We start from the raw sequence: 24,251 nt of genomic DNA, 5'->3' as shown, positions 1-24,251 counted from the left end.
TTTAACGAGCCTTCACCAAAAGTTTGAGCCGATTTGGTCAAGGCAGTGTTAAGATATCGTGGCACCCGTTTTTTGAAACTGCTAACTTCAAATAGCTATATCTCGGCAATGATACAACCAAATGTCTTCAAATATGTTTTGATAATAGATGAAAATGTGTATTTTAATGCCCTGATAATAGTCTTTAAAAAAAAATTAAGTGTGTGCTCACACCAACCTCTGACTTTTTTTTATCGATTTACATGTATGTAACCCCTTAAGTACAAAAAAATATTGAAGGCCGATATCGAAACAGAAGAAAAATCTACGCAGTTAAAAAAAATTACGGTAATATGGCATTTGAGATCAGTGACAGAATTTTAGCTGTAAAAATGTGTGATTTTACTTTTCAGATCCCCAATCTTTCTGGCTCATGAGCAAGATCTTTTGGTAACCTATCCAACGATAGTTCATATGATAGATACGGACAATATTTTCATCGAATTATCTGAGACCTGCTTACAAAAAAGTGTATAAATAACACTTAAGTGCTGATAACTTTCGATAGATATATCAGATCTACAGTAAAAAACGTTTTTTACCATAAATTTTAAAGAACTTTACTAAACTTCATAATTTTCAATGGGGACTTACGGAACCTTTAGGCGGATCAAATGAGACCAAACAGTCAAAAACGGTTTTGCCAAAGTCAATAAAATCGAGTGACAATGGTTGTATCTTGCTCACGTCAGTGGATGTTTAAACTCAATTTGTTCCAATTTAACTGGATTGCTATAATTTGAAATTAAATTGTAAATTTATACATTATAATTTTTAAATTCTTTTAGCTACCCTTTTTTAAACAAAATTGATTGCGCAAAGCCCATTCAATTCGATACAAATCGACTTCCGGAGTGATTAAAAAGCCAGGGCCCTTTCAACCCAACCTACGTCCTCCCTCAATAAGGCCTCTCGATAGGGCCCATTAGTAACGCACGGGGAAAACGACTCACACACGCGGTTCCGGCGAAAACAGATACAAAAAAAGTGTAGTGCTCCTCTGCTGGTGGCAACTGCTCTTCAAAAACTCTCTTCCTGTGGGAGAGCTTCTGTTTTATTTTTTTTTTCGTTCTATGTTGCCTTTATGCTTGTGCGGTTTATGATTTTCAGTGTGTCACACACACACACACGTACAGTTTGGTGTGCATGCAACGAGAGCACATGTTTTCAGGCGTTCTTTTTTGCGCTTGCTGTTCGTTGGCCTTTTTCTCTTCCACTATCTTTTTTATACTTTTTTAAAGTTTTTTTTCCTCTTTCGGGACCAACTCGACTATCATATGTGAACTATTTATTTTTTTCGAGTGCGCCGGGGTAATTTGGAAGAGTCTTTTTTTTTGTTGCTGCTTAGTTTTTCAACAGTTTGTGGCTATTTTGACGGCTGGGCTCAGTTAGTGGTGGCGAAACTATGTAGTGTAGAACCCTTAATTGAAAGCCACACATAGTTAGTGTGGTGCCACCGCGTCGGACGACCCGAACTGACTAGAGAAATTGAATGGAAGCCAGCCACATGCCGAGTGTTTCTTTGTGGTTTATTATTTTGCTTTTTTTTTAGACAAATATGCACATATCTAATTGTGCCCGAATTAATTACAGTGTTGCGCTTTATGGTGGGCTGGTATTGTTTTGGGGCCCTCTTCCCAGTGTTTTGAGGTGGTTTATGGGGAACTGATTTGATAAAGTGCACAACCTAACCCTCCTAAGAGATATGCAACTTTAATAGTCTTGCAGGTTATTGCAAGGTACTTTGGAACGAGCCAACTTTTCGATTTTAAGCTTCGGTTTTAAATAAAATGACAATATTTATTATGGTTATGATTTTTTTTCCTTGATGCAATTTGATCTGCCTTACTTTTCTAAAAATATTATGATTATTCAGTCGAAACCGAATTTAAAAAATATATTTCTTATTTTCGAAGTGGTTCAGCAAAATTTATAAAGAAACGAGTATTTAAAAAGGAACCAATGAGTATATTAGTTTATTTAAAGGAGTTTTTGTACGTTTTTTCTTTAATCATTTTTAGATAAACTTTCTTTCACCCTTTTTTCAAGATGTAATTGGGATTCAAATTTGATTGTAAACAAATATATATACATTTCTGCTTCTATTTATTTCTAGGGATTCTGACAAATAGAGGTTAAATTTAAGTTTTACTAAAAAAAATATTTATATGTGAAAAAAATCACAATTCTTTAATGAAAATTAACTGTTTAAATTCTGCTCAAAAAATTATCACCACAGGTAGATGCTTTTTAATTTTTTTTCAGTTGATTGCACATCTAATTTCATTGAAATTTTGATTTTTTTCAGCGATTATTTAATCCTTATGTAATGTAATGCAGTATTGTGAGTTCTATATTATGAGCTAAATATTTAAAACTAAAAAAATAGTGGTGTTTTGGAGTAACCATGTGCGTTATAGTCTTAAACTGTATCATCTCAATTTGGAAAGAAACAGTTATTCGCAAAGATGCTATCTACAAATGCAGTAAACAGTATTTTTAAAGGATTTTTGAGCTTTTTTATAGATCCATTTTTAGATAAACTAAACTTTTTTACGATGAGAATGCGATTCAAATTTATTTGTAAAAAATAATGTAAATATCATTGTAAACATGTAAATTTCTACTTCTATTAAAGATTCGATTATCCGAATTCGAATATAGAACATTTTCCAAGGACCCCCATCAAATATTACTTTGAGATTACCTTATTTTATTATTTTTTTCTATTTTAATTGAATTATAGTTTCAACATTTCACATTTCTCTCAGTTTCGATGCACCCACCCTGCGCGTTCCCAAACCCATTTCGACTCATTCAACTCCCGTGTGGTGGCCGGCCGGCTGCTACCGCAAAACCTCAAATCGTCATATTTCACGCAATATTTTCTTTTTTTTTTTGCTCCTCTTAAACCTTCCGGGAGAGCACCAACCAAGAACAACAAAAAAAATAGAATGTAATGAAAAACTTTCAACTCGCGGGAGTCGTGTCAGTTCCACACACTCGTAAGCACTCACTTGGCTTTATATCGGTATTGGTGTGGTGTTTGCCTTCAGGTATAGATTTTAGTTTAGTTTTTTGCTGCCGTTGTTTTCCTCGTTGTTGTGTTGTTTGCTTTCGATGGGTCGGTAATTATTACGGCGATGCCGGGTTCGGTCGGTAGTCGTCGACCCACGACGACGACCGGGTTGTTGTTGGGTGCTCCGGGAACAGATGTTCTTTGGCCAGACTTTTGCTTCACGCTGCGTGCGTGTTCTCTGACGTTCCCAACGACGATGACTATGGGGAGCTTCATCAGCTATTGATGATGATGGTTTGCCGGGCTGCTCCCTGATTCGGTTTAGTTTCTCCCGCTATTCTATACAAACAGACAGAATCTAGCACAAGGCAGGGCGGTTTTAGTACAACCTTCTACGAGGATGCGATATGGCATGCTGTCGAAGAGAGTGCCAAGGGATTCGGGTCACAAAATGTTCGAATCATCGATGGATGTTCTATTTGATTAAATAATGAAGTTTCGCTCGATCCTTTGAGCGATTCTCTTCCAACGTTCTTTAGACTGTCCAACTTTTTATTCCATGAAGGGGTCCTGAAACCAAGTGTTACCACACTGAACCATAATTTACAGCAATTTCTTACACGACTGATCCTGATTATCAAGAAAACGTAACAAAAAACTATACCAACACCACGAATTATGCTGGCTAGGGTGATCTACAGCTGATGGCCCGGTTGAACGTCTCCCCCGACCAAGGGGTTCCACGGTTAATATGCTAATGAATCATATGGTTCTGAGGGGAGTTCTTCTTCACGTCTCAGTGCTTCTTTCTCTCTCCGTGTGACAACCATCTGGTGTTGGATTTCTTGTACTCTTTAACGCTGAAGATCCCGCAGCAGAAAACGGTACCTTTCTGGGTTCAGGGAACGTCGTTGCTTTGTTGTACCAACCATGCAAGATGGCATGTGGTGGTGGTTCTACAGAACCGCTATTATCGAGTGTCTTTGACGGGATCGTCGTGGTGGCTGCTCCTCTGCTGGTTGGAGGACAGCAATAAAAAACAGGATATTGCCCAGGGAATTGGGATCGAGCCCGGGAGGTACTTTAGTAGGAATAAGATCGTGCTAGGTTTGCTTTAGTTTGAACGATGTCAGCTGGATTATATAAATCTAATGCATTAATGTTAATATCTATTTTAAAAAAGCAAATGACACAGTTGGGTTGTGCGTTTCAGAAAAAAGACTGCTCGAAAATACAACAAAAAAATAATTGTTCCTTTCAGTTGCTGTTTAATATCCGAAACGTTTAAATCATGCAAATATTCGAAAAATGTCTGAAATCATCCAATTAATTTCTTGTTGAATTTCGTTCCAAAACTGTTTCCCGCTAAGTATGAAATTCCCGGCTTCCCTCCAAATATGAATAAGCTGGCCATAAATTACTTCCTAAACAAACACCTCGACCACACAATGTCCTTTTCACGCCATGTGTACAGACGTGTATGTGTGCACTCGTTTGTGTGCACGTGCGTCCAAGGAAACGCCTCATAAATTTCCCCAGCAGCCGCCAGTTGGAGCTCGCGGTGGAATTTGGTCCATTGAGGGACCAACCGACCAGCAACCAGCAGTTCGGAGGAAGGGAGGTTGAACCTTAACCAATATCCAAAACTTTTCCCATCCAACACACGGGCACCAACCACATCCTCAAACTGCAATAAAAACACGAATAATTCCTGGCTCCGTGAAAGTGTGCGCAGGAAAAGCTGTAAAACATATTAAAATTCTTTTATCTTGAGCTGCCACCCACCACCCAGATCATAAAATTGGACCAGGAGTGACTCATCCTGGGGGCGGGTGGAGCGTATATAACACGTGGCATGAGGAAGGAAGGAATCCAAGGAATTCAATTCGCACCTATATTGCGTACATTTTGAAAGAACGCGCAAAAAAAAAAAAACTGCCAGTTGGGACTCCCGAAAAAAGAGCGATAACAATAAACCTGAAGCAGGGCATTAATGAGAATGCGCAGTTTTTATTATCGGCAGGATTCAGCCCCGAAACGAAATGAAATTTTATTCACGAGAAAAACTTCAAGACGCAGAAAGTTTGTCGCATATGACGAACAAATACAGAGGCTCGCTCGAAATCGGTTCCGGGCTCACAGAAAGAAAGATAGAATTTAAATTATGCGTAATTTAATGGAAACGCTTATCCTAATGCTGCCAGAGTCCTTGCCCTGCACGGAGTTCAGTGATTGTGTGTATTTTCTTCTTTTTACGCAGTTTCTACGGACTTCTCCACGAAGGCGGACGATGACGCCGATGCGTAGTGCATTGATTCAGGGTGCAGGGTGGTTACTTTTTTTTTTCTCTTAAAAATTCTCATTGATGACCATCATAATAGGATTTATAACATCATTTGAAAAACGGAATTGGTCAATGTTAAAAAGATAATCGGTCGATTACATTTTCTGATCTCTTAAAAAATATTTTGAAAATTATAAATATATTACAGAAAAATCAAATAATTTATGATATTTCTTAAAGCAATTCAGAAGCCATTTTGTAAAAATATTAACATCGAAGAAACTTTTATATCTTTGAAGGATCAATCAATCAATCTCTTAGACTTATCGAAAAGGCTTTTTGATAACCTATCTGACGATGGGTAGTCAGAAACCAATTCCATCAAAATAATTGAGACTCGGGCTCATATGTGCTCATAACTTTTAAAAGGGTATACAGTAAAAAAGTAGATTTTGGATTGTTGAAACTTGTATGGTAATATTCATTTCATATAAGAGTATTTTCACCAAAAATAAGGTATAGAAATATGAAATTTAAGTTTCTGCCCGAGCAAGTGAAAATAACTGGAAAAGTTAAAGTTCTGTTATTGTTAGAAGTTCAGGACTTGTTATTTAGTCACCCATATCAGCAGGAATAATAACATTAAAAAAGCAGAGATTTGTACGAAAAAAATCACTCTGTTATCAAAAATTATTACAGAAAAATCCGATATCAAAGAAAAAACTAGTTAATAGCTCAATTTGGTATTGATGGAAATATTTTTTTTAACGGTAAATAAGTGATTTTGATATTGTTTTCTGTATGAAACCTTGTTATAACATTTGAATATGTGCTAGATTCTAATTAAGGGGTTACATACATGTAAATCGACAAAAATGTCAGAGGTTTGTGTGAGTACACACCTTATTTTATTTAAAATCTGTTTTCAGGGTATTAAAATATACATTTTTATCTATTATCAAAACAAATTTGAAGACATTTAGTTGTATCATTGCCGAGATATAGCTATTTGAAGTTGGAAGTTTCAAAAAACGGGTGCCACGATAACTCAACACTGCCTTGACCAAATCGGCTCAAAATTTCGGTGAAGACTCGTTAAACCAGTCCTGTGTGCATGACGAAGGCCGATTTTCAAAAAACTTATTTAAAAAAAAGATAAAAATATTTTTCTGTTTTTCATATAAAAAATCGTCTGTTTTTTTATTTTTGTATTTTTTTAAAAAGTAAAATTTCAAAATCGGGCTTCGTCATGCACACGAGATATGTCTTGAGAGTCTTTACCCCAAATTTCAGCCAATTTGGTTCATCCCATCTCGAGATATCGTGGCACCCGTAAATCAACTCGGTGGTTCGAGAAAAACACTCAGAAAGTTTGACAGTCCGCTTTGCGCACGGCAAAATGTTGAGCCTAAAATCGTCTCTAACTCAGTTTAATCATGGAATATCTTCATGAATGTTTCAGAAGTGATTGAAAATCATCTTTTTAATGGTTTCAATAAATTTTCTGTAATATGAAATTTTGTGATTTTCTACATGTATGTAACCCCTTAAATATTACACTTTTTTAGTTTGTACCCCGTTGGTTGGTCAAAGTCAAACTAAAAAGTGAGGAACTGTCACTTTTTACACGGCGCTCACGCACACCATCAAAACAAACGTTTGGTAATGTGTGTGAACTCCGTGTAAAAGGGGTGTCAAACTAAAAAGTGACCCCGTTCGTTTGACAACAGTAGGTGTCAAACCATCGGGGTTTGAGTGTTCATATTTTCAAATGCTGAATGAAATCAATAAACCTTGGCTGACGGCTCACAAATTTGTCCAATATTTGGAAAACATTAAGTGAGCAAATTATCAAAATAATGGGCTTAAAAACCCCAAAGCCTTACCAATATAAAATATTTCACACAGAAAATATTTGAGCAAATTATTGGTTACCTTGGGAGGTAACAATAATTTCCTTGACAAAAGCCATAATTAGCAATATAAAAAATACAGTACCATCCCGTTTTTTGGCAACACGACGTTACGAAACACGGCGTGGCTGGAACAAAATATTATAAACCGATATACCCTATCGGAGATTTGTACGTAGAAAGTTGTGTTTTACCGGCCTGAATCAGAATCTATATATATTAAAATATTCCATCGGGGAAATTTTAAGGTTTATGATTTTTGGTACAGATTTTTAATTGATTTGGTCTTATAGGTGAATCGATTTTTAAAAATTATTTTAATTCAAATTTGTAGAGAAACTTCTCACCTTTAAAACGATGTTAAGAGTTTGTAAATCTGTTTTGATTGTCGAAAGTTATTCCACTTTAAAGACATCCATCTTTTGTGCGAATTTCGTTTGACCTCGAACCTATGGGATCATGTTTGCAACTAAAAATCATCCATAATATGGTTGTCTTTAAAGTGGTCTTTTGACAATCAAAACGGATATACAAAGCCTAAACAGCGTTTTAAAGGTGAGAAATTTCTCTACAAATTTGTAACAAAAATTATTTTTTTAAAGATCGATCCACCTATAAGGCCAGATCAATTAGAAATCTGTACTAAAAATCAAAAACCTTAAAATTTTGAAAAACGTAATTTTCACCGATAGAATATTTTCATATTAACATTTCCTCTCGTCACTAACTTTATTTTTCTTTTAAATTGTTGATCGAAAACCAATCTAAAACTTCACACAACAATGAAAAATTTACGTTGATTTTTAGCAAGCAAAAACGGGATGGCACTGTAATAACAGATTGGGTTATGGACACTTAGGACAATGTTGTACAAATTGTTGATTTTCAATAATTTAAAAAAATCTACTTTCAAACTTTTAACTTTATACAAAAGTTTTTATACAAAGATCCAATTTTCTAATAATAAGTTTCGGGGTTGTTATTATTTTTATTTCATTATCAATTGTAATTATTTTCTCATAGCAAAATCAGATATTTCAAAAGGACTTGTTACTCTCACCTGCCTGGGTAATTTAAAATTAAACTTCATTTGATTGTAATTAATTTGATCAACAACCCACCACACACTCAGAATTTGATTCTGAGTTGATATGTAAACGTGAAGGTGGGTCTAAGAGGTCTAATAAAAAAAGTCAATTTTTTTGAGATTATTTTAAAGTAAAACTGAAGTCTAAAATAAAAGTTTAAGCAACAATATACAAATAGTAGTTTTTGAAACAAGTTGCGAAAAGAGGATTCTTTCAGCACGAGTCGTACATTTATCCAACGAGGTTCACCGTTATTTTTGGTACAGAAAAGTAGGCTATTTCGTCGTTCAAGAATGACAGGAAAAGTAAGTACCGTCAGTGGGGGTGACATTGGGTCTGGGGGGTGAGATTGGGTCAAAGTGATTTTTTACGGATATTACCATTTCTCAGGTTCTTCTCAATGAAAATGTATTCTGTTCAAAGGATTGTGTAGGGGACATCTTAAGATGACTTCTCAGAAAAAATCTCGTTCCTAGGACAAATCCTGTTATTTTGGCAGCTGTCTAAAGTTGGGGTACGTTTTTGGCCAAAAATTACCTCTCGAAAAATCATTTTTCTAATATTTTTGTTAGAATAGCTCGAAAACTACCCAAATGTTTCAAAATATCCACTTCAAACATTGTAGCGTGTCAATACGATTCCCTCGAACAAGAAACACTGTTGGATGACTTGTTTTTACCATATCGTTGTTTTGAGCATCATTTTAGTTTCATTTGACCCAATGTCACCCCTTCTAAGGGGTGAGATTGGGTCAATTTTCAAACAATTGGCATTTGAGGTAGTGTTCATCAAAATCCACCATATTTTGGGAAAATGTTAGTTAACTATCTAAGAACAAATCTACGTTGAAAGATTTTCGATGTTATTTAAATTGTTTTTGTTATTAAGAAAATACGAGAGGTGTATCGTTTTTTGACCCATAGTCACCACCACTGACGGTAGTTTCACGACGGAATTGCAAAAATTATTTTTGTTTTTCAGCACCAGTTGTACATTTTTTCATTGAGGCTGCCAAGTTGGATAAAAAAAAACGAGTTGCACCAGTATTTTCAGCAATTTTGAAAAACACTGTTGGATATTATTTTTTAGAGAAACGTTTGTTCCCCGCAAAGGTACTCAAATAAGTAATACAAAGAACATTTCAGCACTGTAATTTTTAGTAATGATAAGTAGGCAATTTCGTCACTATAGAATGAAAAAGGATGCATTTTCAAAACGGAGTTGCAATTTTTTAAATTTACGTTTGCCTTCATGTAGCCACCCTGTTATCCCTTCATTACCCAGAATCGCTTGTAACCTTCTTCCACAGACAGAACGCCATGAACAGGGCCATGGAATGCCTAGGATAAGGAACATTGTTACACGTTTTTGGTCCCTTTGAATTTTCCCCGTGTTCCGTTCAGAACCTCGTCTCTCGGCAGGGGACTTTTTCTTGTCGTCGCACTCTCATACACACCAGGAGCTCAGGCAGATTCGGATCGGTAAATATGAGTGAGTGACACACACACACACACGTAACCAACAACAGATGCAAAGTGTGCATGGCCAGAGAGGGAGGAGAGCGCCAGGCGTTTTCTTTGTTTCCGTTTCGAGTCCTCACATGGTACCCTTGTATCATGCAACGACACGTCCGTTCATGGTTCTGGGGCTGGACCCTTATGCTTTCTACCTGTTTAATGCTAATTTCATCTGATAAGTGAATGTTTTAAGGTCACTCGTTTACTTATATGGGATGCTGTATTACATAACGATACCAGTGTGCTCTCTTGTACTAAGCTTGCTGAGATTCCTATCTAGATATTACAAGAGAGCACATAGGCATCGATAAACTATTGGAGAATCGAATAAGTTAGTTTTTTTTAAAAGAAATCTTTACCTTCTTTAATTTAGGTTAAATTGATTATGGGATGACGAGTTAACTTTAAGATGCTACCTTTTCGCATATTCTTTTTCTGTTAAATCAAATTCTGGAGGTAATACAACGTGTAATCCCCCTTTGTTGAATTTCCCTTCAAAATTTTCGCAAATGAGGTCCTTCTGGCAGGATAATTTGGCAATACAAAAAGGCCACCCTCTACTCATTCATTCGCTTTTCCAAAGCGTGTCTGTGTGTGAATGTGCTTCACCCCTTATTTTAATATTTATATTTTTCATTTACGGCCCAACCAGAAGGCAACGACGGCCCACTCTGGATGGGTTGTCGTTGTCGTCGACAGAACTTGTGCTGCCGCCCAACAAGTCTGAACTTTATGGGGTTTATTTCACCGTTTTTGAACAGGAATTGCCGACATGACAGAGGATAGTGGGTAAATTGGTGTTTTTGATGTAAAATTCTGCAAAAAATAATTGGACTTTAAATTCAAGCAAAATATTTTTCTTAATATTCTCCAGAATGTACAGAACTTTGAAGGTAAACATTGTTAGCCTTTTTGAAATATTAATAATTTTAGTTTCAGTTCTGTTTAAATTATTTATCTTACAAAATGATTTTGAAGTACAGTGCAGACTCGATAATCCGAAGTCTCCATTTTTCCAAGTTTCGATTATTCGAAAAAAAACGTGTTTTTCTTTCTTTGAACATCAAATTCCAGTTCTGCGACCCCAGATTTGAATGGTTGGCTGTCTATTAAATTATCAAAGAAATTTTCTAGACATTTCATCATCATCATTTGACCGCCTTCTTTGATCTTAAAAATCCAAAGCACATTACAGTAGTTTAGAGGATATACTTAACCCTCTACAACCCAACCCCGCTTTTAGACGGGCTGCGATCTAAAAAATCATTTTTCAAAAAATTCAACCAACCAACCTGCATTTAAAAGAAGAACTCTTAAAATTTAAGAAAATTTCAAGATTGAAATTGTGACTTATTTGATGTGACTTTGCCAATGTTTTTAAAAATTTCATTTCTTGTGGAGTCAACTTTGGTTATTTTATGTGAACATAAGTATGCAGTAATTGTTGTAGTGTACCCGACTATGCCCCTCAGCATTTTTTTTTACAATTCATATGATGATGGTATCGTTCTATAGTAGAAAATGTGAAAAACCAAGAAAAAAATGAAAAAGTGACTGTAAAAAATGAAAAAAAAAAACTAGATAGGTAAAAGGTAATAGTAGGAGGTAGTAGAGTATGCCAAAAACTGTCAGAAACAAACAAAACTAAACAAGATAAATCCAAATTAAAATACTGAAAATACAACAATAAAATTACAAAACAAGAAAAGTTAAGTTTTTCCTAGAACCAGGGATGGAAAAATCGCAAACAAATTATTTTCGCTTACGAGTTTTCTTCACTCGCGAAAGAGAGAGGAGACAAATCACGCAAAAGAATATCGCTCTCAAACTTCTCCAAAAAATCAATTTGTTGATGATTTTTTTGTGGATTTTATTGTCAGCACCACTTAAAATTATTTATTTCGCTTTGTTTACACACATTGTCCATCTTCAAATAGTGACAGGTCATTTTTCGACGTGTGGCGTTATAATTGCAAGTGTAGTAGTGAAAAAGATGTTCCGCCGAATAATCAAGAGGAAGATTTTTTTAGATTCTTTTTACCGATCTTTCTTGCGCGAGAGAGGAGAGCCATGCTCCTTTCGGATTTTTTCTCTTGATGAACATCCAAAGATTTTCTTTTGATGATGATTATTCCATCGCTGCGTAGAACAAAAGTTGCTCAAAATGCCCTCCTGGACACGGAAAAATAAAAAATAAATCGAAAGAAATTTGGGCAGTAGAGGGTTAAACTCTTCAATCAAGAAAATAACAAAGAAATTTTTTTTCGTGATTCGAATATCCAAAGTGATTTTTTTTTCGAATCCTTTGGATAATCGAGTCTGAACTGTATATCATCAATCTGTAGAAAAGTAAAACAATGCCAACAAATATGAGTATTACAAAATATCTCAAAGCAACTTTTGTATTTTGGAGTTAATTTGAAAGTTTAAAACACGATTTACAAGAATTTCATTTCACACATTGTGCCAACTTCCACTGTGCAAATGTTTGAAACAGTGTTGATTTCACTGTAACTGACAGCGCATTAGACACACACACACAAACGCATATGTCATGTTCAAGTTCAGAAGCTGCTATCCTGAGCAGGGATGCCACATGATTTTTAAAATGTCTGTGAAAAAGTCTGTGTATGTCTGTGCCTTTGTCTAAAATTCAAATATATTAATTTACAGTCATAGAAATCCATCAAAAAATGTGTTTTTAAGCATTTGAAGACTAACGAAATAATTTTCGATTGATATTTTTACAAAATAACAATTTAATAAAGTTTTTAAAAATTCTGTGCACCTCAAAAAATGTCTGACACGAGCTCAAATGTCTGTGAAACACAGACAAATCTGTGTATCTGGCATCCCTGATCCTGAGTCAAGAGGGTTGATTCCTACTAGCAAGAACCTGTCGAGGGGATGATGAGTATTCTGGATTTTGGTTATGCTGTCAACATAAAACAACACAGCGAGGAAGACAAAATAAACGAAAAATTTTAACTATTGTTCTGAATATAATTGCGAAGAATAAAAATAATGAAACTATTTTCAATGTCCAGACTCGATTACCTTAAGTATCGATTATCCGAAGGTATTTAAATGATTGATAATTTTTATTGATTTATTTTTATTTTACTTTTTATTGTCTTTTTTTTACATTAAATTTGAGTACTGACTGAATCTGAACTTCAAAGATGCGTAAAAAGAATTCTTATCAAATTGATTTATTTTAGATCACCGCGAAGAATCCCAAAGAAATCAACCATTAACAACTTTAATCAAATAAAGACTCCAACCCCAAGACAGGTAACCTAAATTTTATCGCTCCAGCCACGGAACCAGCTGATTGACCGCGTTCTGCCACGGCCGCCGATTCCCGTTGATTGGCCCGACAAAACCGAGGTGAGATAGAAATGAAAGAGTGAGAGCAAAAAGCAGCTTCACCTGGTTTTACACTCTGGCCAAAACTAACACATGATAGATCTAATCTTCCAATTAATCTGCATGTGTACATCTCAACTCTCAAATGTACACACTCCTGAGAAAAAAAGCGAAATTTGGCCCAAGTCTGGAATCGTGGCTTGTCTCGGCAATTGGTTCCGCAGCTCTCTGCAAAGCTCCGTAATCTATAGGGAAGTTTTGGGTTGTTTTCAACGTGGATCTGATACAAGTGTATCAACGATTCAAAGTCCAACAATTGGTAGCTTTACCCTACCCGCACTCACAGCATGTTTGTACAGGTACACACACAATTCGGACCAATCTAACAGTTTCCATCATCATTCCGAGCAAATAATTCCCCCCATCAAAAAAGCCTCAACAGAAAAAAAACGCTGAATGAGATCGAAGACCAAGCCCCGAGCTGCGATGCGAAATCGGACACAAAAAATCCATGTAAACCTGGCACGCTGATACAACTGTTACAGTTCCGAGTTTCACCGCGAGATCCCCACGTGGATCGCGTGGCTTCCAATTAGTCGCTGACGGTCGCCGGAACCATCCCGGCGGAACCACCTCTCTAACTGTCACAGATAGTTGGCACGCGTTGTTAAGCTATCGCACGTGGGGACGGATCTTCAATCTCCCCAAACAACACTCAGGAGAAGGTGTGTGTGTGTGTGTGTAGCGGCAACTAATTAAAGTCCGGACAAGTGCCGGCACCTCGCGAGGGGGGGGGCACACTTGGCTGGGTGAGGAGAAATGGGAACGCGAACGAACCGTTTCTGATGGCTGCAAACAGGTGAACTTGGCGGTGAACTCTCGGATCTAATCCAGGGTAGTTCTCTGGAAGGTGGAAAAATCTGTGATCAAATAAAAAAAAGTTGATAACATCTTTTCAACTGCCGATTTTCCAGAGATAATTCTCCAGACAACTTGTTCAAATTACCAGCTCGTACGGGCGAGGGTTACCACCTTTACACTTGAACCGTTTAAGAAAAGGGAGAAACCCCCAGAAGCAAACGCGCGTACACATAGCTATAGCTTGCGATTGCAAGTCCGGAGCCCAAAGGAGGGCCGCTAACTTTCTTAATTATGATTATTAGCCTTCCGTAAGCGCGCGCGAGCCAAGAAGATGAACGGCCGGACGCACGCAAGCCTAGACTCGATAGTTCTTGACTGGAGGGGCTCTCGTTGGGTTCTGCGTTGATGATGGTCAAATGGGTTTGCAGACTTGTGGGGGACGACGCGTGCCCAACATGTAACTAACCTTTTGTTTTAGATTTGTAATAAATTCCGGGCTGACCAGCCGTTGAAGATCTTAAATTTACTATTTCTAGTTTGGAGATGGACTTGTTGAACCAATTTGAAAGAACGATATCCTAGGGTTTTGGTCAGGGTTTTGCTGAAAGTATTTTTAAGGGAGGTGTTGAAAACACAAGGAAAAGATTTTAATAATCGGGAAACCTTATCTATAGATAATGCCAGGTTGGTTTTGATGTGCACCGAATATTTTCAAATATGAAGAACAGAGAAATATAAAAAGACTGTAAACTGTGTTTCTCTACATTACTTGTTCCATCCCCCTGAATATTTTTTAAAGAACCTCATTTCCATCTCCATCTAAGGGAAAATATTAAAAAATATAATTCATGAATGATTGTTTTTAATTTGTTTGAAAGTGTTTTTACTTTTTTTTCAAAAAAGAAATAAAGTTTTGTCAAACACTTGGTTTTTTTTTATATTTTTCTTTTTGGGTAAAAATTAAGCATGATTATTTTGAGCAAATTTACAAATTTTTAAACTGCAAAGCAAAAAAGGGCCTTGAAAATAGCCCCGGCTGTAATTTTTTTTTTTGAAGATCTTCAACATTTTAATGGAAATAGATTTCCAATCATCTGAAAACAGTTTAAAATACATTTGCCTGCGTTGAAAATCATATTTACTATGTTTGAGATCGTTTGACATGAAGCGTCCCATCATTACCATGACTTTTTCTTAGAGCGTCCAATTTCCCGGGGTTACAAAATTCCCGGGAAACGGGAAATTTTCAACAAATTTCCCGGGAAATCTCGGGAAATTTGAAATTTAGCAAAAAATATTCTAATCCTGTTTCTGATTGATCTTTTGCAACAAAATTGTATAGAACAGCAACTTAAATGGTCAAAATGAGTGTGAGGATCAATTAATGGCTTGACTGCTTGTAAAAAATCTTGCAACTATGAGAAAATATATAAACTTTCTTATTTTTAAATCTTTCAAATCGTCCCAAATGAAAGAAAATATTATTAGTATTTTTGTTGAGAAGGATTTTTTGAAATCAAAGTGTTTGGACAGTGAAAATCTATGCTCCACAACCATATATTTTTTTTATTTGTCTGAGTGACCATAAAAATAAAATAAAAAAAACCAAAAAAATCAACTTGTGAATGAATAAATAATCATTGAATTTACCCTAAAAATCTAATTTCTAGCGCTTTTTAACTTGAAAATTTGATGGGTAATTCTCCGCCAACTCACACAGCAGTTGCCCCGACCCCTCTTCGATTTGCGTGAAACTTTGTCCTAAGGGGTAACTTTTGTCCCTAATCACGAAACCGAGGTCCGTTTTTTGATATCTCGTGACGGAGGGGCGGTACGACCCCTTCCATTTTTGAACATGCGAAAAAAGAGGTGTTTTTCAATAATTTGCAGCCTGAAACGGTGATGAGATAGAAATTTGGTGTCAAAGAGACTTTTGTGTAAAATTGGACGCCCGATTTGATGGCGTACTCAGAATTCCGAATAAACGTATTTTTCATCGAAAAAAACACTAAAAAAGTTTTAAAAATTCTCCCATTTTCCGTTACTCGACTGTAAAAAATTTTGGAACATGTCATTTTATGGGAAATTTAATGTACTTTTCGAATCTACATTGTCCCAGAAGGGTCATTTTTCATTTAGAACAAAATTTTTCATTTTAAAATTTCGTGTTTTTTCTAACTTTGCAGGGTTATTTTTTAGAGTGTAACAATGTTCTACAAAGTTGTAGAGCAGACAATTACAAAAATTTTGATATACAGACATAAGGGGTTTGTTCATTAACATCACGAGTTATCGCGATTTTACGAAAAAAAGTTTTGAAAAAGTTGGTCGTCATCGATCATGGCCATTCATGGTCACCCGCGACAGACACGGACGACGAAACAAAGAGAAACGCAAAAAGTAACTTTTTCAAAACTTTTTTTTCGTAAAATCGCGATAACTCGTGATGTTAATGAGCAAACCCCTTATGTCTATATATCAAAATATTTGTAATTGTCTGCTCTACAACTTTGTAGAACATTGTTACACTCTAAAAAATAATCCTGCAAAGTTAGAAAAACACGAAATTTTAAAATGAAAAATTTTGTTCTAAATGAAAAAATGACCCTTCTGGGACAATGTAGATTCGAAAAGTACATTAAATTTCCCATAAAATGTTCCAAAATTTTTTACAGTCGAGTAACGGAAAATGGGAGAATTTTTAAAACTTTTTTAGTGTTTTTTTCGATGAAAAATACGTTTATTCGGAATTCTCAGTACGCCATCAAATCGGGCGTCTAATTTTACATAAAAGTCCCTTTGACACCAAATTTCTATCTCATCACCGTTTCAGGCTGCAAATTATTGAAAACACCTCTTTTTCGCATGTTCAAATGGAAGGGGTCGTACCGCCCTCCGTCACGAGATATCAAAAAACGGACCTCGGTTTCGTGATCAGGGACAAAAGTTACCCCTTAGGACAAAGTTTCACGCAAATCGAAGAGGGGTCGGGGCAACTTTTCCCGATTTCGTGTGAGTTGGTAGAGAATTACCCTGATACGAAGTTGTATTTTAATGGTTTTTCATGGTTTTATGATATGATTTTAGTTATATGATTTTCAGCCTAATAAATCAATTAGATTAAAATAATTTTGAGTATTTAAAAGTGGTTGAAATTCAACGATATTTTTTTCATATATAACCCTCTTACGCCCTTGGTAGCTCACGTGCTTCATAAATTTATAACTTCAATCTGTAATTTCTCGAATACTTAGAAACAAATTGTTTTCACACAAACCTTTTTTTTTAAATTTAATTATATCAGTTTAATTTCCATCCAACTTATTCAAGGTAAATGAAAGTCAAGCAAATCTCAATGTTGATCTTGGCCGGAAGATGTAAATATCTTATTTTCAAATGATTTTGCAAATAAAACATTAAAAAAAATTGTCAAAAATAAAATAGTTTATATTCATTCCATAACAGCGTATGTTTTGATGTTGGACAACAGCAAACAATATTCCTAGTGGTGAATGCTTCAGAAATAAATATTATCTGAATTAAAACTTGACATTAAATTTACAGACAATTATTAGTTAAATATTAACAGTAGATGGAAATAAATAAAATCAAATCAGGTTCTCCAATTATTATTTTTTATATAATTTCAAAACATTGATGCCAAAAAGGTAGGAAAATGTATTCTTCTGCTTGAAATTTACAAATTTCCCGGGAAACAGGAAATATTTTTTTCCGGGAAATCCAGGGAATTCCCGGGATTTTTTTTCCCGGGACGGGAAATTGGACGCTCTACTTTTTGTTCAAAGATATAAATTTTGCGTCCCTTTGAATATTTTGACAAAATTCCTTCTACAAGTTGTTTCGAATACTGCCCTACACATGCTGATCCTTTTTGGTAACGATTTGGTAACATTATTCAATGATTGCCAACTAGGACGTCAATGACTGTACCACAAAATTATTTAAATTTTGAAGCACAATTGATTCAGATTTTTCGATAAATTTAATGAGATACAGAGCATTTTTGAGTGATGATCATTTTTCTTGAAAAATAATCAACGGCTTAGAAATTTAGTTTTTTGTCCTCATTGACCTCGACCAGAGTCGCGGGACAAAAACTTTTTACCAAATTTGTATCAGCCTAATATTTTAAATCTATTAAATGAAGAGAAGCAGGATTGCAGAACTTTGTTGCATATCAAATCTTTCAACGCTATCAATACATTTAATTGGATACAAATTTATTTAAAGATATTGACTAAATTTCATGTTTTATCAAAATCTTTCAGAAAGAAAAAAAAAGTAAAAAAAATCAAGGCATGCAAAAAAAACCGCAGAAATTATGTTTTTGCGGTAAAACGTGTTCAATTCATCAACCAATTTAACAATCGCACTTTTGATATTTCAGGTTTAAATCAACCGGACCCTAAGATGACAGTTTTCGTGAGTTGTGCGCGTATTCACCGATAGATGGCCAGTGGGCCTCGTCGAAGTCCGCTCATTAAATACGCAACTCAAAAGTTGCATGGGAAGCTTTTTTTTCGCGACGGCTTTCGCAGCCGTCCTTTTTACTTAAAAACTAAATAATGATTTTTTTTTGCGTCCATAACAAATTTCTGGTTATTAAAAAAATCTACGAAATGTGTATTTTTTAAACAGTCCAGACTCGATTATCCGATGTTTCAAATATCCGAAGGTTTGTATGGGACTCAGTCGGGGAAAACAATCGAATCATGAACAAAACAAATTTAGAGTTTTTTTATGAAAGGGTCCCATAAGCTATTGTGTTTCTTATATTTATAGGACCTTTTCTAAAAAATAACTTGAGAAAATGTTTTCATTTTTTGTTATTTTCTTACTTTCAACATCAAATTCGAGTACACTCCAGACTCGATTATCTGATGGCCTCGGAAAAATTTCACCTCGGATAATTGAATCACGAAGAAAATTTGTTCGTTGTCTAAATTTGATTGTCGAGCCTAAGTATGACCCTTAAACTACGCTGAAATGATTTAAACATTTTAAATCCAAGATGGCGGCCAATATGGCGGTGACGAAATATTGAAAAAAATGCATTTTATTATTTATAAGGCAGTCAACTTTTCAAATTTGACTAAAATGGGGTCACAGAACTCGAATTTGATGTTTTAAACAAGAACAAGAAAATGAATCGAAAAAAATCTCAATATTGACGAAATTTTATTTTTAAGCCATTCATAATTTACCATTCCGCCTTTTCTTTAAAGATATTTCATCCACAAATCATAGCTTATCATTAGGCTTAGTGATTTTTCACGCTCGAAAATTGCAAATTTCAAGGGGACCTTAATTTCAAAACACCAAATTTCACGCAAATTTCGCGGATCGATAAAAATGTTAAAATAACTCTGAAAATCTTATGTTTAAATCACAGAAACTACTTTTTATGCTTCATTATATATTATCCTTCCATAAACTAAAAAAATCTTTAATAAATTTGAATGTGACACAAAAAACTCTCCAAATTTTCAAAAAAAGATTCCACCTAGTTTATGGATAGACTTTACATATGTTTTGAAATAAAATGTAGGGCATGCGTATTCTCATTTACTGAACTGCTTTTTTTAATATTCGATTAATAAAAATAAAAAGTTTTCGCTGATTTGCTTTATTTTTTGCATTTCATATCAAAGCAAAATTTTACAATCTTGTCCAGCAAGAGTGAAATAATTTGATTTTTTGCGACATTTGGCCCATCAACATTTTTTTTAGGTTTTAATCTCCCTTTACAATATTTAAATTTCAAATCATAAGGCAAAAATAATATAATTTGTAACGAAATCGACATTTTAATTCAAAATAAAAACAAAACAAAAAGTAGTATTTTATCTTTCACGGGAATCGTCTACCCAAATAATCAAAAATAGTTAAAATTTAACAGGACTCTGAAAATACCTGGAATGTTTTTAAAAGTTGATTTCAAAGCTTTCATTTTATTTGAATAAAACAGAGCTTGATTCTTTTAATTTATTTTGAAACTATACCTTTCAAATAAAATAGCAGTAAAATTTTCATAACGGCGGATGAAAATATTACTAAACTAAAAAACTAATCAAATTTACTTGAATAGTCTGTATGTATGAAATATTTATTATGTTGATACTTTGAAAAAAATAATAAAAAATGAGATAATTGATAAATTTTACGAAATTCAAGCCGTCATCGTTCGTAATTAAACAAGGGTATTCATTCGCTTAATTCTAAAGAAGTTCATAAGATTATGTTTATTCCTATTTGAGCTTGATAAATCGTTTTGAGAAAAATCGTTACAGTTTCACACAAACATAAAATTTCACGGGATTTCGCGGATAAAGCCAAATTTCACGGATTTCACGCTGTTCGCGAAATCGTGAAATTTCACTAACCCTACTTATCATTTTGATAAGCCTAGTGCTTTAGCAACCAAAAATCAGCGGCTATCCACCATGAATCTACACCATTAAGCCCGACATAATTCCTTCCCTGCAATTACACTTACCTCTAATCCAATCGGCTAAGCTGTTGAATGCTGGGTTGGCTAGAGAACCCTTTCCCCAGGCCGACTCCTTCTGATTCTTAAACCGCCGCCGATATTCCAGCAATGTTTCCGCCTCAACACGGTTGCCCGGAAGATTCAGTTCGAACCTGGCTATTGATCCGTGTTCCTCTTCCTCGTTTTGTTTCACAACCGAAAATCTCAGCCGAAAATTTGAATGTAATTATCCTCGAAGCCTCGCTCTCTTGAAAACTCTCTGGGTAATTAAAGCGTTGAATATTGCATCCGACTTTTTTTTGTTTCAACTTTTGAAGTTTTTCTGTTGGTTTCTTTTACCTCTTGTTTTTTTTTTCGAGACTGGAAGTCGAGAAAAACTTCCTCCGAGCGCGCACACTTCAATTAACGGAAACTTGCCGCTTTCAACGGTGGGCTTTTTTCGGTAACGCAATAAAAATCATATAAATATGTATCACTCGGAGTCGTCCGAAAATTGCTGCTTCTCTTGTTTTAATTTGCAACTTTTTATCATTTATCATTCATTGCTCTATTGCTTTCCTATAATTCACCTCGACGGACTTTTTTCCTTTCTGCGTTTTTTTTTGTTTGCTTCTTTTATCTTGTTCGATTCGATTGCTCACTGAATTGCTTTCTGATGTTTTATTTTTTCTTTCTATCTTTCTCTCAATGTGTGTTTGATTTCACGTTTTATTGCGCTGTTGCAACACACCGTTTGTTGTTTTTGTTTTTTTCTGCCTTCTGCCGTCACTGTCCGCTTCCAACAACAACAAACGCTAGAAAAAAACAACAAATATTTTACGCGTTCATCAACAACATTAACACATTTACAATTTCTTCACGCTTCTTCTTCTTCGCGCTACTTGGAAAAATCTCAATTTTCCCCCAACGGCGTCGCGACGTCGACGTCTTCTTGCTTTCTTCACTCGCCGCGCGCGCAATTTTCACGTCGTTCCACGCTGACCGACTGATAGGCTATTTTTAAACACACAAAAAAAAAAATCGGAGCAAAGCAGGCGCGGAGCAAAAACAACTTGTGTCACGTTGTCACACAACGAACAAAACACACGCCACCGCTGCTGTTGTGAGTGTGTTCGTGTCTTTTCCCCCTTTTTGCTTCCGGTTTTCCGCTTGGTAGAGTACAATAGGTTTGATTTTTGTCTCTCCCTCTTGTTCCAACAAATCGAAACCTAACCTTTGTGATTATCGTGGCGATAATTCTCGGAAAAATCACAACGTGAAAATTTCCCTTCTAACACACACCTGTGCACAACACAATGGTCAAAACACAACTGCGAATGCGAAATGAGCTCCAAATCGAACACTTCCGAAGCCAAACAACGATCGACTTCTCTCTCTCGTGCTCTCTATTCTAGCTCTCTCACTCCAGCGTGCGCCCACTTAACTTACTCACTCACACTCGTCCAAGTTGGCGGCGGGACGCCATTCGTTTCTATTGTGTAAATCGGGAAAACGCATCATTCCACCCCCTTCCGCGCCGCCTACTAGCCACCCGGCAAAGTTGTGTTTGTGGAAAATCTGCGTGCGTATTTGTGCGAACGCAACGCATTCCGGGCGGGAGCTGGAGAGTAGCGCGCAAAACGAGTGGTGTATTGTGAACACATTACTGTATATTTTCCGCCGACCGCCGAGCAACGATTTAATTATGGGTGATTTACTGTTTTTGCAAGGTTTTGGGATCGTGGGGGTGCAGGAAAAGTGTTGTGTTTGGGCTTGTGGAAACAGGCTACATATTTTTGGTGAGATCTTCATTCTTTTTTTTTGTAAGATCTACATTTTCCTTAATAAATTTAACGTATTCAATTGAATTGAAGAATCTAACAAAATAATCTGCAAAATTTAAACCAAAATTTGATATTATGTTTATAATACTATACCAGACATGATTATGACCCCAAAAATGCTTCAAAATGTTTTGAGAATACCTAACCCAAGCCTATTAAGCGGTCGTGTTTGAATAATGCTGGATAATCTGGAGTGTTCCTTGAAATTTCGATAAAACCAAGTACACTAACGAGTAGAGCAACTTTTTGTGAACATTTCTGTTTATTTTCACTTTTCCTAAAGGTTATTCTGTTCCTTGAACAAGCATTTGAAAAAAATATTTCCAAAATGTATTCTAATCAAACGAGAATGCATTGGACGACGCTCATTTTTCTATTTTCAGCTAAGTTTTTTTTTACTTCCAACGCTCTTTGTGGGCTGCTTAGGCTGCCAAAATTGATGAAATTTTAAGCGAACACTCACGAAAAATAGCACTTATAGAGAAAATTTCCTGGCATCACTGGCTCACTCCAACAGGTACTGCTACTGGTGTTGATGGCCACCATTTGTTCTTTATTTGCCTTCGATCCTCGCTCGGTTTTCTTCAGCCTTCGATTGGAATGGGTCGTCAAAATTCAAACGTCAAAAGACTTGGCGCGTTTGTTTTTTTGATGGCGCTTGCTAATTATTTACATGTTTCGGGATTATTTTTCAAGTGAGTGACTAACTAATGCGCAAAAGAACAAGATGCCGAAAGTTGAGGGCAGTTTTGTATTGAAAGCGCCGTGAAAAAGTAAGCGAAAGTGAAAAGTTGATTTTGGCGATATTTGAGGGGTTTTCGCGTGTGTCACTGTGTGTGCGAACAAAACGATGAGAATTGGTCTTGCAAAATAGAAATTATGATCAAAAGTGCATTAAATTTGATCTTTTTGGCCAGTAAATGGCATAAATTTGCGTGCTTACTTGAGGTGGTGCTGTTGCTGGTAAGTTTTAGAGCTTTAATCGAGCATCAAACTCTCCATATGACGAAGATAGGTGTCTGATTGGAAATGGTATATTTCCCCTAGTATATTTATTTGGTTATGAAACAACTGCAATGTAACTAATTTGGAAGAACTGCGCTCAAATGAAATGTAGAAATAATAAAAAGTTTGACTTTTTTGTCGTTGTCAGTAAACGATGTATTTTCAATAGTTTACAATCGATTAACATGATTTGAATGGATTTGTTTTAGTTACTTTTGGCCCTTGATTATCTGGGAGAATCTATGGAGATTTTGATGGCCTTATTTGAAATAAAATGTATACTCTACTCTACTATACTGCCATTTATATTATAAAATCATTGTTGCAAACACTACTACATTTACTCTGCTGATTTGGAAAATGTTAGGCAAGCTATTTGTGATTTACTGTGATTTGACATATTTTGTTGAGACTTTAAAGCTAATAGGCTATGTTTATATACAAAATGTGAAAAACACAATGTCAATTGAAACTTTTGCGATTTTTTTTTATTTTAAAATTAGGCAGGATCAGCTGAACTTTTGAAAATGTTTTAAAATAGATAATTTCCCTCATTTCAAATTTCAGATCAAATCATACAATTTTTGAAATGTTTTCATTGAAATGTCGAAAAAAAAAACAATTTTTAACATTGAAACTCGGAACAATAGTTGAGAATTACAGGCTTATTAATTGAAACTTTAAGAAATTCATTGTCATCGATTTGAATTCTTTGTGTGGCTCTATCTCAGAAACTAATTGCCCGATTTCAAAGTTCTAAATTAAAAAAATAGTGGTGTTTTCTATCAAGAGTTATTTTCAAGCTTAAAAAAAAAACAAATA

The 24,251-nt window shown here is 35.4% G+C and overlaps 1 protein-coding gene across 1 annotated transcript in view; it reads right to left on the bottom strand.

The window, feature by feature from the left end:
* The window catches only part of LOC6040173 (RNA-binding protein 24), a 119,524-nt gene extending 97,601 nt beyond the window's left edge, over positions 1-21,923 (bottom strand). The window contains exon 1 of the mRNA XM_038252422.1: positions 20,608-21,923. The gene's annotated coding sequence lies outside the window, so the exon portion shown is untranslated. The remainder of the gene's footprint in view (positions 1-20,607) is intronic.
* Between the last annotated feature and the right edge of the window lie 2,328 nt (positions 21,924-24,251).

The sequence above is a fragment of the Culex quinquefasciatus genome, chromosome 2 (assembly GCF_015732765.1).
Source record: "Culex quinquefasciatus strain JHB chromosome 2, VPISU_Cqui_1.0_pri_paternal, whole genome shotgun sequence".
Taxonomy (NCBI): Eukaryota; Metazoa; Arthropoda; class Insecta; order Diptera; family Culicidae; genus Culex; species Culex quinquefasciatus.
Note: the sequence above shows the minus strand (reverse complement) of the source record. Positions and strands in the feature narration are given on the sequence as shown.